This window comes from Pogona vitticeps, chromosome 1 (assembly GCF_051106095.1).
Source record: "Pogona vitticeps strain Pit_001003342236 chromosome 1, PviZW2.1, whole genome shotgun sequence".
Lineage (NCBI taxonomy): Eukaryota > Metazoa > Chordata > Lepidosauria > Squamata > Agamidae > Pogona > Pogona vitticeps.
In genome coordinates this window covers 310,064,322-310,080,823 of record NC_135783.1, presented here as the reverse complement: position 1 = coordinate 310,080,823, position 16,502 = coordinate 310,064,322, and the positions used below count along the sequence as shown (strand labels likewise).

At 39.7% G+C, this 16,502-nt stretch overlaps 2 protein-coding genes across 5 annotated transcripts in view; both read left to right on the top strand.

Moving 5' to 3' along the window:
- The window catches only part of LOC144588704 (uncharacterized), a 654,446-nt gene that overhangs the window by 565,506 nt on the left and 72,438 nt on the right, over positions 1-16,502 (top strand). The window lies entirely within an intron of this gene.
- Positions 1-16,502, top strand: part of NOVA1 (NOVA alternative splicing regulator 1) — a 212,785-nt gene that overhangs the window by 192,679 nt on the left and 3,604 nt on the right. The window lies entirely within an intron of this gene.

The window sequence follows — 16,502 nt, the reverse complement described above, 5'->3', positions numbered from 1 at the left end:
GGCCTGAACTTTCAGTTCTAGTCTCCTAAGTTCAAAAGCCATTCTCTCTTTCTCTAAGGCAATCTTCTCTCTCTCCAACGCTAAGGCCATTTGTCTTTCCTCAGCTTTTGCCTGCATGTCTAGCTCCATTTGTTTCAACCCGTATTCATGTGCTTGAGCCAATTCCCACTTTCTGAATTCAGTTGGGTCTTCCCTTGAGGTTTCTCTCTCCTGATCTGAGGTAAAACCTTCCTTAGAATCCTCATTTTCATTATCTGACCCAGCTGCCATTACACAAGGCGCTTGTTCAGCTTTCTTTCCCCTAGTTAAAGGCATTCTTTCTTCAGGCTTATAATTCAATTTTCATGCCTCAATTTAAAAGTACACTTTTTTCCTGTCAGTGGGTGTCTGTGTTACAACTTAGCTTCCAGCACTCATCCACTGGCAAGCTAGCTACAGTGTCTAGGCCCCTGCCCGCAGCTAGGCCTTTCGCCACAGACAGAGCTTTTTTCTCTGCCTCAGGCAACAAAACCACTCAAAACCACAGCTTCACCCTGTCCTAGGATTAGCTGTCTTTGAGTCCCCTCAGCTTATCTGCCCTTGGCTCCGCTTTGTCCCCTCCGAGCTCTCCCTTGAACTCAGGACAAGCTAGCCAACCTGCCAGAGATTCTGCTTTGGGCAACTCACTCCCCAGAAATGGTTACCACAGAGCCAGAGTCCCTATCTTAGTCCCCAATCTGAGCTTCAGAGCCCCCCTACTAGACTTGCTCCGCATGAGACAAGTCCTAGGAGGTTACCCACTCGTCCACTCAGACTCCCTGACTAAAGATCCCTGCTCTGGGCACCACTCCAGTCCAAGGCTATACTGGACCACACATATCCCACACGCTGGACACCAATTTATGTAGCGGGCCACTCTGAAGCCTCTGTCAACTCAGGCCTCCCAGAGTGCTCACTACTCTTCTTCAAACTGCTGCCACCAACTTATCCTTAATACCCAAAAAGGACAAGTGTTTCTTTCAAACAAATAAGTTGTTTATTGATTTATACAAAATAAAAGGGAGTAAATCACAGGTAGTAAATCAAGTTGTAAATCACGTGTATCATTTAATGTACCTCACACAGACTTTTCCCTCACTGACTAACTCTCACAGATCTATCTCACTCTCTCAAACAATTTATCTCATCTCTCAAAACTCTCCCCCACACATCATACAGACCCCTTATATAATCCAGCTCCTCCCCCTTCTGCACCACCCTCCGTCCTCTCATTGGCTGATGTTCCCCTGCCCAGCTGTGATGACAGGTGAGAGCAGAGCTGTATGTTACAAGCACCTTTTGCGCCCTCCATCCAGAACTGTAGCCTGCCAGCCAGCCCACCTGTCTGTCGGCTAAGGAAACTCCTGGGCGGCTTCCTCGGGCTCTTGCTCCGCTTGGTGGAAAATCTGATGCGGCCCAGCCTCACCCAGACTCAGCCTCTAGCGCCCCCCAGGTAAATTGATTTTAAAACCCCTGCCCTAGATGGAATAAAATATTTGCGAGAAAAAGCACTAATTGTAACACTGGCAGCAAGAGGGGAGGATGACTCTTAGAGCAACAGTCATTAGTGTAAGAACAGGCTAATTAATACTGTTTGTAATACTGGCCTTTGGACTGTGGAATTTAGCACAAAAAATGTTTTATCTTTCAGCAGTTGTGGCAAAAAAATAGCAACATCTTATGAAGCAAAGATTGTAAGCCCACTTCTTCAAGAGCAGTTTTCCTTAATTTTGTCGGCTTGTGTTCTACTTTAGCATTTGAATTTCCAGTCCATGGGAATTTCTGCACATAAGAACAAATAAAATCTGTTATTTCTTGAAATGCCAGAGGACTCTTCATTATTTTCATGCTTAAAGACTAACATGGCTACTGCCCTGATACTTTTAGCAGATAAAATTGAATTACCCAGTATCCAGTATGACCTGAGTTGTAAATATGGATTCAGATATCCCACAACTTAAAGGCTTTAAAATTTCATCTGCAGTTCAATTAATTGCAAGATGCAATTTGTCCATAAAGTTAAACCATCCACTAGAGAGTATTCCCTCTTGACTGTCTTGATTGAGCTACTCTCCTTTTACTCCAGGCACTGGATTAGTAACCCGTACACTTTTCTGCATGTTCTCTCTGTGTGTGTGTGTCCCTTTCTCTCTCTCACACACACACAGAGAGAAAGAGAGAGAGAGGGAGAGAGAGTCCTTAAACTCAGGTATGTGGAAATATTCCATCTCCCATTTAATCTTAATCCTTTCCTGCTGACACTCTCAGTTTTCCCATTTTTCCTTCCAGAAAAGATCAGTATGAACTGGATCTAAAATGTGCTGATGGGGCCCACTTGTTCATTGTTCTGACACATGAACAGCACCAAATTTTAAATGAATAATTTTCACTGTCCAGCCTTCACATCTCTACACAGTAACTTAAATACAATTGTGTTGATTATTTTAGCTTTGGTTTCCAGACACCTTCTTACAATTCACAGACTTTTCTAGTTCCTTCAACTGCTCCCTTTCCAAGTATCAGGCTTATTCTGATTTCTTGGCTGCATTTGGATTGATGTTTGAACCAAGGTATACAAAATGAATGAATGAAATGAAAACCTTTTAACAATTTTGATTTCTTCATTGTAAGCAGTAAAAGTTCTCCAGTTCTTCCATAGTCATGATTTTTGTCTTATTACTGTTCTATTGTAGACCTACTTTTGCGCTTCCTTCTTTTACTTTAATCAGAAGTCATTTTAAGTCATTGTTTGTTTGCACTGTTCGTTTGCACTTTCTAGCAGTAAGATGGTGCTGTCAAATTGTTGATGTTTCCTCATCAATTTTTCCTTGTCACCTGAATGTAGTCCAATTTTCTGTATGTGTTCTGCATACAGAGTGAACAAGATAGGAAGGAATAATACAGCAGTGTCTTACACCTTTTTTGGTGAGAAACTATTCTGCATTTCCATATTTGTCTTAACGGTTGCTTCTTGTCCACAGTACAGGTTATATATCAGAACAATCAAGTGCTAAGGCACACCCATTTCTTTCAGAACAATCTGTAGCTTCTCAGGATCTGCACAGAGGTTTTGCTGTAGTCTGTAAAGCATAGACTGATCTTTTTCTGTAAGTCTTTGATCCACTCAAATATCCAGCTTATATTTACAATACAATCTCTAGTTCCTCTTCCTTTTCAGTGTTTGGCTGGAACATCAGGCATTTTTCATTTTATATAAAGTGAAAGCCTTTGTTGCAACATCTTGAGCATGGCTTTGCTTGCATGACAAATTAGATCAATAGTTCTTGAGTAACTGCATTCCTTGGCACCTCCTTTCTTGGAGATTGGAATGTATAGTCAACATTTCTAGTCTGTTAGCCACTGTTTCGTTTTCCATACTTATTAGCATATTCTTGTTAAGATCTTGGCAAGTTTAGTCTCTGCAGCTTGTAATAGTTCTATTTGTATCTCACCTATCCCTGAAAGCACTAGTTCTCACTGCTTTCAGAGCAGCTTTCACTTCACTTTCTAAAAATCTGCCATTCTTTTGTGTCTCCTGCATGCTGTTTCCACCTTCTCATTATTATCTGGTCTTCCCTGTTGCATATGGAATCTGCACTCAAATTTCCCTTTGACTTCTTGGATCTTCTGGAAGAAATCTCTTGTTTTTCATCTTTCATTGTTCTCTTCTTTTTCTTTGCACTACTGATTGTGATAATTCTCTTTGACTCTGCATGATAGTCACTGTAAAGTTGCATTCAAATCTATTCTTTATATGAACTTTATATCTTGTTTATGGTATTCTTTGATTTAGTGTTCTTTTTCAGATTTACTCTGAAATTTTTTGATGCTGACAAATAATGGACGATACCAAAATAATGGTCCTGGTCTCTTTTTTTGGCAGAAAGAATGCAGCTTCTGCTTCTGGTTATGTAGTCTGATTTATATATGCAACATCTGGTGATGACCACATGTACAGTCATCTGTTCAGTTATCTAAAGCATATATTTGCAACAAATAGATTGTTGGCTTCTGTCAGTTGTTCTCCTGCTTTGTTGCTGATCCCTAGCCACATTCTTTGACGGGCTTTTGTCTTGCTTTATTTCTTATTTTTGTGTTTCAGCCACCTATGATTATGATCAGTTTCCCCCTGGATGCTTGCATAAAAGCTTTCTATTGCTTCCTCTTCAGCATACATAGTTGGAGCATAGACGTGAATGATAGTTATGCTGATAGGTTTTCCAAGAATTCTGATTTATATTGTTTAGTCAGATATTGTATTATAGTCCCTAACTGCCTGTGCCACATCTTTCCTCAGTATTTGAGCCACTCCATTTCTTTAGTGTCTAAATATGTTATTCCAGTCCCCTTTAGCTCATTTACACCAAGTACTTCAAAGTTTAAATGTTCTGGGTTGGGGTTTTCTCATATATAGTTTCTAGTTTATATTCTAGCATATTTCTTACATTCTATGTTCCAGCTGTATATGTTGCACAGAATTGAACTTGCCTTTCACCTCTGTGCACATTTGCCATTAGACATCTTTTCAGCTTTAATTGTGTCATGCCATTATGAACAGGGCTATTCATACTGGTCCTTTGTTCTTCTTCTATAGCTAACTGAATGCCGTTCAACATGGGACTCTCATGTTCCAGCACTTTCTCTTGTTTCATTTTGAATTGTCTTATCATAGGGCTTTCAAGGTAAGGAATATTCAACAGTGGTTTACCTTTGCATTCTGCACAGTACTAAAAAAAAAGCTAATTTGAGCATTGCTGCTATTGTCTGAGAAAAATCATCTTCAAATACTGCTGCCATCTAGTAGCTGACCTTGGGAGTTTATCACAACATCACTATTGGAATTGTCTGTTCTCTTCTGCTAATGTGACTCTTAATCTTGAAGAGGGTTGATGCATCTTAGTCTGCTATCTCACCATTCTGCCTTGAGTATCCCTGACTTGTAATAGAATATAGCCTCCTGACAGTATAGTTCTTGGCTTTTCTCATGCACTTAAATCCCCTCATGACCATCTAAGAGGAATCTAGGTCCCCTCACACTCTTAAACTATGGTGCCATATACCTAAGTTACTCTTCACTACTCAGGTCCCTGTTAGAGAATGTGAAGTGAGAAAATATGTTCCTTGTCCTCCTTAACAGCTGGCTATTCTGGCACCATGTGAAGGAGAGTAATCTACCATGGCTCATCAGATACACTGTGATAGTGGAGAGAGGCAGACATACTTAAAGTAGACAAAACTATGCCTCATGCTCACAGGAGGCCAGAAACAGGCCTTGGCTGATCAACTACTCTGCTTCTTCCCCTTTTTTGAGGACTTCACTTTGCCAGGTGAGAGATGTAACCAACATTTTTTAATCACATTATTTCTAGATATTTAATATTAATTGAATTCAGGTATAGATAGAATATTAATAAACCAAAACAGATTTCTTTGTAGTTGCCAGAATGTATTGCTAAACTGTTTATTTTGGAAATATCTAGGTCTTTCATACCTTCCTGTTGAGCTTTTATAACTGTCTGAATATATTTTACATGATGTATATTTCAGAGTGCATGCCATCCCATTTATTATTCTAAAAAAGTGAATCACTTAAACAGAGCTATTCAGAATACATCAGTTACTCTTACAAATACAACTTGAAACTTATGCAACATTAATGTGTGTAGTATGTAATACTTTGAGATTACAGGAAAACAAAAATGAAAGATGAGAATATTAAAATTATGCATCAACACAGTCATGTTTTCCTCTTGTCTAGGATTAGTTTATTGTATGAGAATAATATTTATGTGCACTGGAACAAATGTGTAAAATGCTAAGTAGAAGCATGCATTCACAAAGATTACTGTGCACAACCTAATAGAGTCCTCTTCTTTTCCAAATAGACTAGAGGTCCTTTTTATATGTTATGTTTAATCTATTAGCTAGAGCACCTCACTTTTTAAATACTGTCATCCAACAGTGGCTGAAATCTTGTTGTTTCACGTAGTTGCACTTGAGTAGCCCAGTGAATCAGTAGGGATTTTGTGAGTCAACTCCTCCGTATGTTCCACTGATTCATATTGGCTTGCTCTAGTTGTGATTATGCAAAAGCATAGTAAGTTGCAACTAGAGCATGCTCATTAGTATCCATAGTACTTTTTAAGGAGTTCTCATCAAATCGCCACTGATTCAGTGACCCTACTCTAGTGCATTTTAACTATGCTAAGCAACAGGATTTCAGCCAGTATCTCTACCTTGTCTAGATTAAGTTTCAGTTTCTGGGCTTGCATCTGATACACTATAGCACTCAGGTACTGATAGGTACCCTCATTTCCTCACCTAGATCTGATGAAAGGGAGTGGTAAAATCTCAGGTCCCTCAAGGTTCTCTTTTGTCCCTTATGCTGTTTAACATATAGGTGAAACCACTAGAAAGAAATGACTGAACTTTTGGAGTTTGGTGCCAATAGTATGTGGATGACAACCAAGTCTAGCTCGCTATAAATAAATAAATAAATAAATAAATAAATAAATAAATAAATAAATAAATAAATAAATAAATAAATAAATAAATAAATAAATAAATTCTGCCTAGTTCCAAGGAAGCTATTCTTACTCTAAACCAGTGCTTGTGGTTGGTAATATACTGAATGAGGGCAAACAGATTGAAACTTAATCTGGACAAGACATAGGTGCTCCTAAGCAGTCAAAAAGCAGATCAGGGGATAGGGATTCAGCTTCTGCTGGATGGTGTTATACTCCCCCTGATATTTAGGTTTACAGCTTAGGTGTGTTCCTGGATTCTTCTTCAGCCTGAACACTCAAATCTTGGCACTGGCCAGGAATGCATTTGCACTGTTAAAGCTGATGCACCTGGAGATGTCTTATTTGGCTGTGGTAACACAGATTACTGCAATGCTCTGTACGTAGGACTGCCTTTGAAGACAGTTCAGGAACTTCATCTAGTTTAAAAATGCAGCAGCAGGCTGCTAACCGTGGTCCATTACAATAACTCTGTGGGCTGGTCTATTTCTGGGCTCAATTCAAAGTGCTGGTTATGACCTAGGAAATCCAATGTAGATTGTAGATCTTCAGGAGAGGCCTTTTTCTCAGCTCCACTGCCCACTTGGCGCCATCTGCTTGGAATGCAATAGAAGTCTTCTCTGTGACTTCACCCTGGTTGTGGAATATCATCCTTCTGGAGACTAGGCTGACCTCTCCTCCTAGTCCTTTCTGCAACAAGTGAAGACCATAATTTTTAGACAGACTTTAATAATTATATAGCAGTGAAGAGCTTTGATTTTAGGTTCTTATTATTGTTTTATATGTGTTTTAAGGAGTTTTAAAGATTTTTCTAATTATTTTAATGTTAATTTATTGTTTTTACGCAACTATATGTTTGATTGTTTTAATGCAAATACACTTCATATTTTAATCTATGTTGAATAATTTGTGAGCTGCTTTGGGTCCCTTCACTAGGAGAAAATGTGAAATAAACGAAAGAGAAGTTTCCTGTTATCACCATACTAAAGGCAAGGCAGTGTAAATCAGGGATATACAGTGGTGCCTCTCATTGCGACGTTAATTCGTTCAGCAAAAATCGCTGCAGAACGAAAACATCGCAATGCGAAATAAAAAAGTCCATAGAAACGCATTAAAACACGATTAATGCGTTCCTGTGGGCTTAAAACTCACCGTTCAATGAAAATCCTCCATAGCGCAGCCATTTCTGGTGCCTCTTAAGCGAGGAATCTGTCCCAGAAAACAGGGGCGGCCATGTTTTTTCCCCGATGGCAATTTTGAAACCGCTGATCAGCTGGCCGAAAATGGTCGCTTTGCGATGATCGGTCACTGCAAAGCGAAATTCCCCCATAGGGAATATCGCAAAGCAATGTGTCGCCAAAATATGTGTCGCCAAAAAATGCATCGCAAAGCGATTTTGTCGCTAAACGGAGCAATCGCTATGTGAGGCACCACTGTACATCATTATTTCATTCTCAAAGGTTCTTAAAACAATTTTGAAGTTTTTTTTTCCCTAGTGAATGAGATTAGGAGAGTTTCTCTAATTCTATTGTGAAAAAATCAAGCAAGTTGGTTGTTTGGTACAAAAACCCTGAGTTTTATGACGAAAGTTGAATTGTGGTTTTGTTCACGCTGTTGATGAACAGAGGATTCTGGTGTCTGCTTTCCTGTAGGAGGAAAAAAAAATCTTGTCGAAATTAACATTTTTTTCCAGTGGAGTAGCTGAAGACACCATTGTCTTTTTGTTTTGTTTCTTTGTTTGCTAACAACACAAATATTTGTGAAAAATCTTCACATTCTTACTCTAAATTTTCAAATAACTTAATCCAGTGTTTCATGAAGAATTCCAAAACCAGAACTCCCAAACTAAATGCTGAAGAGCTGAGGAGTAATTTCCCAGCATCATCCAGTATGATCCAGTGTAAAGCAATCCAGGTAACTCCCAACCCAAGAAGCCTAGAATGTCTTCCATAGTTTTTTGTATCGATAGCGTCAAACAGGTCTTGGAGAACCAACAACACATACTTTGTTTGTCCTGTTACAGGGCAGCCCAGGGGGTTGTAGTGTACATGCCAGGACTAAATACCAGCTGAGAAAAAATTATTTTGTCATGAGATACATTGTTTCATTTCTAGTATTATGTTATCTTGCAATATATTTATATTTGGCCAGTATCTGCTTGTGGAATTACACCAGCATAGCAGGACTGACTTCAATGGTAATAGCAGATAGCTGTTAACTAAAGAGTTGCTTTTTCAGTTTTGGGGTGCATGCAATTTGTGTGCAGTCTGAGATGATCATGCACATCAGGAAGTTCAAAAGGAACTCTTTAATTAGTCATTTCCAGTGACTGCTCTGTCACATTTCATTCATGCTGCGTTAGCAGAACTTTGCAAAAGATACTGGTCATTGTGTTGCTTATCCTTTGAAAAATAAAGGCAGTAATCTGTTATATCAATTTCTGAATGGGCAAATTGGTATTGGTGAAATTGATTCATTCAGTCTCTTCCAATTGAGATTGGCAACCAAATTATGCCATAATTAAGACACAAATCCCCAACTGTCAGAGATTTAACCAAAGTTCTTATAGTAGTTAAATGGTTTTAATCACAAGGTGAGTGAACAAAATTCAACTTGTACAGTGAGCTTTCCCCATCTCATTCCTGATGCATTCTCTTCTACTCCTTCAAAATCTACTCCAGATGACAAAAGAATATTTTAGAATAGGAAGGGATTAGCTACAGGAAGTGGGTGCTACTGGAGAATAAAATTTGCAGAAACTCGGATTCTCCAGCAAAGTCTGCTTCTCATCTGGTATTTTTAAATATTGTGTTAACATCAGTCAGAAGGCTGAAAATTCATATTGCTCATCTGCCTGCAAATGGCTTCTCAAAGAATTTTGGCTCTTCATATGCATTCAAGGCTAGCAGTCATCTTGAGATGCTGGCATGCATCCCTTCTTCAGTCTTTTTGAGCTATACAGCTCCTGCACAGAGCCACCACATACCTGGGTTTTTTGTTTTTAGAACTGAGCAGTATTAGAAACTTTGCCTTCCTCCCCTATCATGCATACTTATTTGTACGCTAGCACCTTTCTCCTTAGGTTCATTTCATCCATGGTTCTAAAAGCTTCAGAAGATGCGTTCTTTGAGCATTGTCATTTATCAGGCAGCTTTCTTCAAAACTTTTCTCGTGTTCTCCATTTTTTTCGTGTAATTTTTCTTTGCCTTACAAAATAAAACCCAGAGCTTCATATTTTCTGGTTGTTGTAGGTTTTCCGGGCTGTCTGGCCATGTTCTTGCGGTTTTTCTTCCTGTCATTTCGCCAGTCTCTGTGGCCAGTATCTTTTGTCCTTTTCAGGAGATTGGGTGATTATGGTGATCAGTGTGTTATTTGTTGTGGCTGTACTGCTGTGATAAGGGCGAGAGATGATCTGTGATTGATGGGTGTTGTTTGCTGGTCTTTTGTGTGCAGTGATCACTGGTCCTTGTGGCTGGGTAGAGTTTGTTGACCTTTTGCAGGCTGTGTTTTTCAGTGCTGGGAGCCATGCTTTGTTGAGTTTTAGACTTTCTTCTTTTTTGTTGAAGCTCTGCTGGTATTTGTGGACTTCAGTGGCTTCCCTGTGCAGTTTAACATAATGATTGCTGATGTTGTCCAGTATTTCTGCGTTTTGAAATAAAATTTCATGTCCAGCTTGTTTCAGGGCATGTTCAACGACTACCAATTTTTCCAGCTGTTTTAGTCTGCAGTGTCTCTCATGTTCTTTAATTTATTTATTTATTTATTTATTTATTTATTGGACTTATATACCGCCCCATAGCGCTACAAGCACTCTCCGGGCGGTTTACAATTTTTAATTATACAGGCTACACATTGCCCCCCCCCCAGCAAGCTGGGTACTCATTTTACCGACCTCGGAAGGATGGAAGGCTGAGTCAACCTTGAGCCGGCTACCTGGGATTTGAACCCCAGGTCGTGAGCAGAGTTTTTAGCTGCAGTACAGCGTTTTAACCACTGCGCCACGAGGCTCCTGCGGATGCTGTATTTTGTGGTTCCAATATATACCTGGCCACAACTGCAAGGTATCTGGTATACTCCTGCAGTGGTGAGGAGGTCCCTTTTGTCCTTTGCTGACCATAACATTTGTTGTACTTTTGTGGTGGGTCTGAATACTATTTCTAGGTTGTGTTTTTTCAGAAGTTTCCCCAAGTGGTCCGTGACCCCTTTAATGCATGGCAAATATACTTTATTTGTGGGTGGCTGTTTTTCCTTTTCAGTTTGGTGTTGTTTTCTTGGTTTGATAGCTCTTTTGATTTCATTCTTGGAATAACCATTCTCCTGTAGGGCCCAATTCAGATGGCTGAGTTCGGTGCTGAGAAACTGAGCTTCACAGTTACGATTTGCACAGTCTACCAGTGTTTTGATTATGCCTCTTTTTTGTCGTGGGTGGTGGTTGGAGTTTTTGTCTAGCTGCCGGTCTGTGTGGGTGGGTTTTCTGTAGACCTGGTGTCCCAATAGGAGGTCAGTTTTGCGTACGACAATGACATCTAAGAACGGAAGTTGGCCCTCTATTTCTTTTTCCACAGTGAATTGTATATTTGGATGGATGCTATTGAGATGGTTTAGAAATTCTTCCAATTTTTCTTCACCATGGTCCCAAATTGTGAAGGTGTCATCCACGTATCGGAACGAGACTGTAGGTGCGAAGGGTGTTGAAGCCAGGGCCTGTTTTTCAAAATGTTCCATGTAGAAGTTTGGTATAACTCAGCTGAGGGGGCTCCCCGTGGCCACTCCATCAGTAATTATTTGTTTTGCCTTGGTGAGGAGCACGTCACACAGCAGTGCAGTATTTATTATGGCTTCACCAAGGCTAACCTTTGTAACACAGGGTGAAAATTAAAGTTACATCTCTGTGAGAAAACCTTTCTCCACCCTGCTGATTTAGCTGCACAGAATAAGCAGTTACATACAGCCGCCTCTTTGATTAGTAACTTAAGAATCAAGCAAGATATTAAAGTTACACAATATCTTGTGTTCTTTGTCCTCAAGTCTCTAGTATTTTCATATTGACACCGACACAGATATTGGAGAAGTTGGAGTGACCAACTTGGAATTAGTCTTGATCTCTGCATCCTGCTTGTCACAGATTCTTCTGAAGCATTGTCAGCCTTCTCTGGAAAAGACCTCATGTCTTATCTAAAGACAGCCAGAACTAAAGAAATTTGATGAAATGGCAAGAAAGGCCTTTCTCATTGGCCTTTGGTTGTGATTATACTTTCTAAGCAAAGTGTGCCATTTGTATACCATCCCATAGCAATTAAACGACTCTGTGGGCAGTTTACAATTTTAATTATGCAGGCTACAGATCTCTGCCTCCCGCATACTGTTTACCAACCTCAGAAGGATGGAAGGCTGAGTCAAGATTGAACTCAGTACATAAGCAGAGTGTTGACTGCAGTACTCCAATTTAACCACTGCACCATGAGGGTCCTCCATTCAACCCCTGCTTCTTCTATTACATTTCACTTTCAAGTCTTCCTTCACTGTCTCCAGTTTCAGTGAGGCTTCCATCATTCCAGTACCTGTATCAATATGAAGCAGATGAAAGATTCAGGCCATTTCAGGTTTACCTGATTGTGCTGAATCAAGTACCTGTTCCAAGTTCAAGAGGAGGATGTCCATTTCCTTTTTTGCCATCCCTTGCCAAATTTAATTACAGTGGTGCCCCGCATAGCGATGATAATCCGTTCCGAAAAAATCGTTGCTATGTGGATTCGTCACTATGCGGGGCAAAAAAGCCCATAGGAATGCATTAAAACACGTTTAATGTGTTCCTATGGACAAAAAACTCAGTTATGCGGAAATCCTCCATGCGGCCGCCATTTTCGCTGCCCGGTAAGCAAGGAAAGGGCACGAAAACACAGCAGGCGGCCATTTTCTTTACCCGGCGACCATTTTGGAACCGCCGATCAGCTCTTAAAAAAACATCACTATGCGAAAATCGGTAAGCGAAACGCTTACCGATCATTGCAGTGATGTTTTACCATTAGAAACATCGCAATGCGATCGCAAAAAACACATCACTATGCGGATTCGTCCTTAAATGAATCACTCGTTATGCGGGGCACCACTGTATTGTTGAAACAACACACCACAAGGTTAAGAATATTAATCTTAGAACCTTTGATTAAGAAAGAGGGTGACAAGTTGATTCTGATGATTAAACGGTTTTATTCATTTATTTCGAGCCCATCTCAACAATTATCAGGTTGCAGTGGAACATATCAACAATTTCTCTGATGGGAATAAACATTTTTCCCTACTCTTCTAGAGATCCAGTGTGACAGTTTCATTTCAGCATGAAGTATATAACATGGCTAGAGATTCAGAGGTACTGACAATATAAAGACATCTATAGAAGTTCTCGTCTTTGGTGCCAAAGATCTCTTCAGTGCTTGCACAGCTGACATAATGGATCATTTGTTTAAAACTTGGACCATAACTAAGAAGATGGCCATAATGTCACAACAGCAGCAGCCCACCAAACAAGTCAAGTCAGACTGGCATAGAGCATCTTTTTATACAAAACATAAGGCTTCCTCCATACAGTCCCATTCATCTTGTGATCTTCTGTGCTGGATAATACATGGCACCATACGCATGGGCCTGCCTTTGCATCTTTGATAGCTTGAAGAACACAATGTTGTGGTCACTCATATATTGAAGTATTTCATGGCCTTTGCCACTTGTAATATGCCATAATGAACAAGTACACTGTCTACACTACAGTATTTATCTTCCCTCTCAGCCTTAAATAGTCTGATCTTTCTCAGACTAACAGTCTGTAAGTTTTTAAGCTATAGTTGCACATAGGTTCAAACTGTAGTTGCATAGCAACCAAATACTGTGACTGGTCTATCCTTCATTTCTCACCTGTTTATTAAAAAGGTTTGTAAGGAACTTCAAAATAATATCCTCCTGAATCACTGCTGATATCTTCTGGTCTCCATATTCCTCATGAAATCCATGTCCTCATACCCTTTGAACTTATGTTAGCTATAGATTTCAATTTCCTTATGTGCAGGACTTCTGCTTTTACAGCCAGTGAGATTTATGCTTCATCAATTCACTCATCCTCTTTTATATATTGTAAGAACAAAGTTGTACTTAGACGTATATTCCCTTCTTCCTTAAAGCAGTTTCTCATTTGTACATCAGTAAGGATATTGTGCTTCATACTTTTTTCACAAGTTTCATAACATCTGTGGATATTTCTCTTCAGTCTCAGGGTGTTCATCATGTTTTAGCCTTTTTTTCTAAATAGGAGGTCATTCAGACATTTTGATCACTGCTACAGCCCTAAAAGGACAATCTCGTGTCTACTCAGTGGTTTGCTAAATGGGTATTATTCATCTTGCTTATTAGTTAGCATATTTGCTTGTTCCCAGCAATGTTTACGTTCACTCCCCTTGAGCTCTGGCCTTTTCCAATGCACTTTTGAGAGATGTAGATTTCTATTGAGCAACCACATTTATGATCCAGTTCAGACTGGATGTTAGAGTCCTGATAAATGTATCATTTAGTTGTGCTCTAATATTTTATGGTTTGGCTTGGCTTGGCAGTCCCTGCTCTAGTAGGTTAGCTATTTGTGTGGTTCACAGACACCACAAAGAAAAAGGTCAGGTTGCTTTTCTGTAACTGTAGTTCTTCAGGGAGCTGTCCATTAACTGGTGCAGCCCATTCTTCTCCCCATGCTATGGGATGTTGATGACTTCCTTTTCATGAGCAGCAGACACAGGAAAACAATGCTGGGCATACATGACAAAGAAGAGACAGCAGGCTTCCTACCAAAATCTACTCAGATTCCAGGTGTGGATTATTGTTTTGTTAAATGTTGTGGTTGTGTTTAATGTATTGGCTGAGTTTATATTTCTTGCTAGCCAAGAGGCAATATAGAAGTTTTTAAGCAAATCTAAAGCAGTAGTGGACAAAATGTGGCTATATGGCTATATGTGGCTTCCAAAGGCTCAAATGAAGCCTCCCCTCCATCCTCTTTTTTTAAAGAAGTATTCTTAAAGGAGTGGAGGAAAAATAGGCATGTTTGGAGGAACTGAAGCAATTCTCTCACAACTAAAAATATTAGTAGTTCTTTTAATGGCCACTAGAATACTTAAGACGGCTTTTTCAGTTATAAAAAAGTACTTTGGGGGTGAGTGAGGAGTGGATGTGGCCCTCCAAGGTCCAGGGGTATGTGTGTGTGCAGCCCTCAGATCTCAAGAAATTTCCCACTGTTGGTCTGCTGGTTCTTCTACACTATACTCCATCCAACTACCAGTCAATATCTGGTGATGGTAGTGGTGTTTTCTTAACAATGCCATTTTTCTGTTTATTGGGGCAGTGGGACATTTTTGGCAACTTTGTTTGATGGTCCTGTTTTCTAGATATATGTGTCTTATCCCTGTAGTCAAGTTTAGGAAATGTTAAATCTGATCCACATGCACAAATGTTTTAACAGATTTAGATAATAATTTTCTCTGAAGTATATATCATCATTTCTGATCTTCATTACACTTGTACTTGATATTTTTATTCATTCTGAAATGCTTGGAACTGAGGGTTTACTGGTACTTTTTGCAATGCAATCCTCAGAACTCACTAGCAATTTGCCATCCAAATTTTGGTAGCTACCAGGCAAGAAATCAAAATCCTTAGAGTTGTTTTCAGTCACTCACAAATGTAGGTCTTGAGAAGCCTCCTTAGGGACCTCCATTTTGGCTGTAATGAAGAGGAAAGTAACTGGGAGAGGCCAAGATGCAGAGGAGCTGCAAGGGGTAATACAGCTGGTAATCTCTGTGCCAGTTAGACACTGTGCAGGGTGCCTGTCAAAACCTACCAATCTCACAACCTCTGGTAACTCCCCTGCATTTTGGCCTCTACCAACACTTCCTTCTTTACAGCTAAAATGGAGATTGCCAAGGAGGCTTTGCAAGGCCTATACCTTGTGATTGAAAACACTTCTGGGGACTTTGATGCTTTGCCTGTAGCTCCTTGAATTCAGGCTGGCGGAACTGCTGGTGAATTCTGGGATTGCAGTACAAAAACACAAAAGTCTCATGGCTAGGAATAACCATATCCAGGGAGGGGATAATTTCCTCAGTGTAACTTACTAGTTTTAGCTACATTTCATATGATAGAATAAGATAAAGGAACAAATTGGTAATGATATACTCAAATATCATAAATCCATGATAAAATCCATGTTTTAATGGATTTTAATTACAATTAACTTCAATGTCTGTGAATGAGGTATTCTCATGTGTATCACGTTGTTGTTCAGATTGAAATGCAAGATATTAAAAGATTGCTGTAGAAAAATGTAATTTAAATATTCCTGTGCCCTATGAAGGAGAATGGAAATAGGAAAAAACTGGTGAGTTTGATCCAAAGAAGTGTCCTCCATTGGAGAAAGTTCATATGTCAGAAAAAGATTTTCTGAATCTTACCCAATGTACAAATACCATGTTGAATTCAGATAAATAGATATATTTGCAGCATAATCACACATTTATTCGAAAGTATGTCCCTCAGAGATACATGGGATTTACTACAAAATTTACACAGGTTTTGTTTGTTTGTTGAAGTTGCTGATTTTTGCTTAAGACGTTTGTTAACATGTTGCTATACTGAAATCAGTGGGATGTGGTGGCGCTGCAGGTTAAACAGCAAACGCTCTGGGCTGCAAAGTAGAAAGATCAGCAGTTCGATTCCATGTGACGGAGTAAGCTCCTGTCATTTGTCCCAGCTCCTGAAATCTTAGCAGTTCGAAAGCATGTAAATGTAAGTAGATAAATAGGTACCACCACGGTGGGAAGGTAATGGTGTTCTGTGTCTAGTCACGCTGGCCACATGGCCACAGAAACTGTCTATGGACAAACACTGGCTCTATGGCTTGGAAACGGGGATGAGCACCACCCCCTAGAG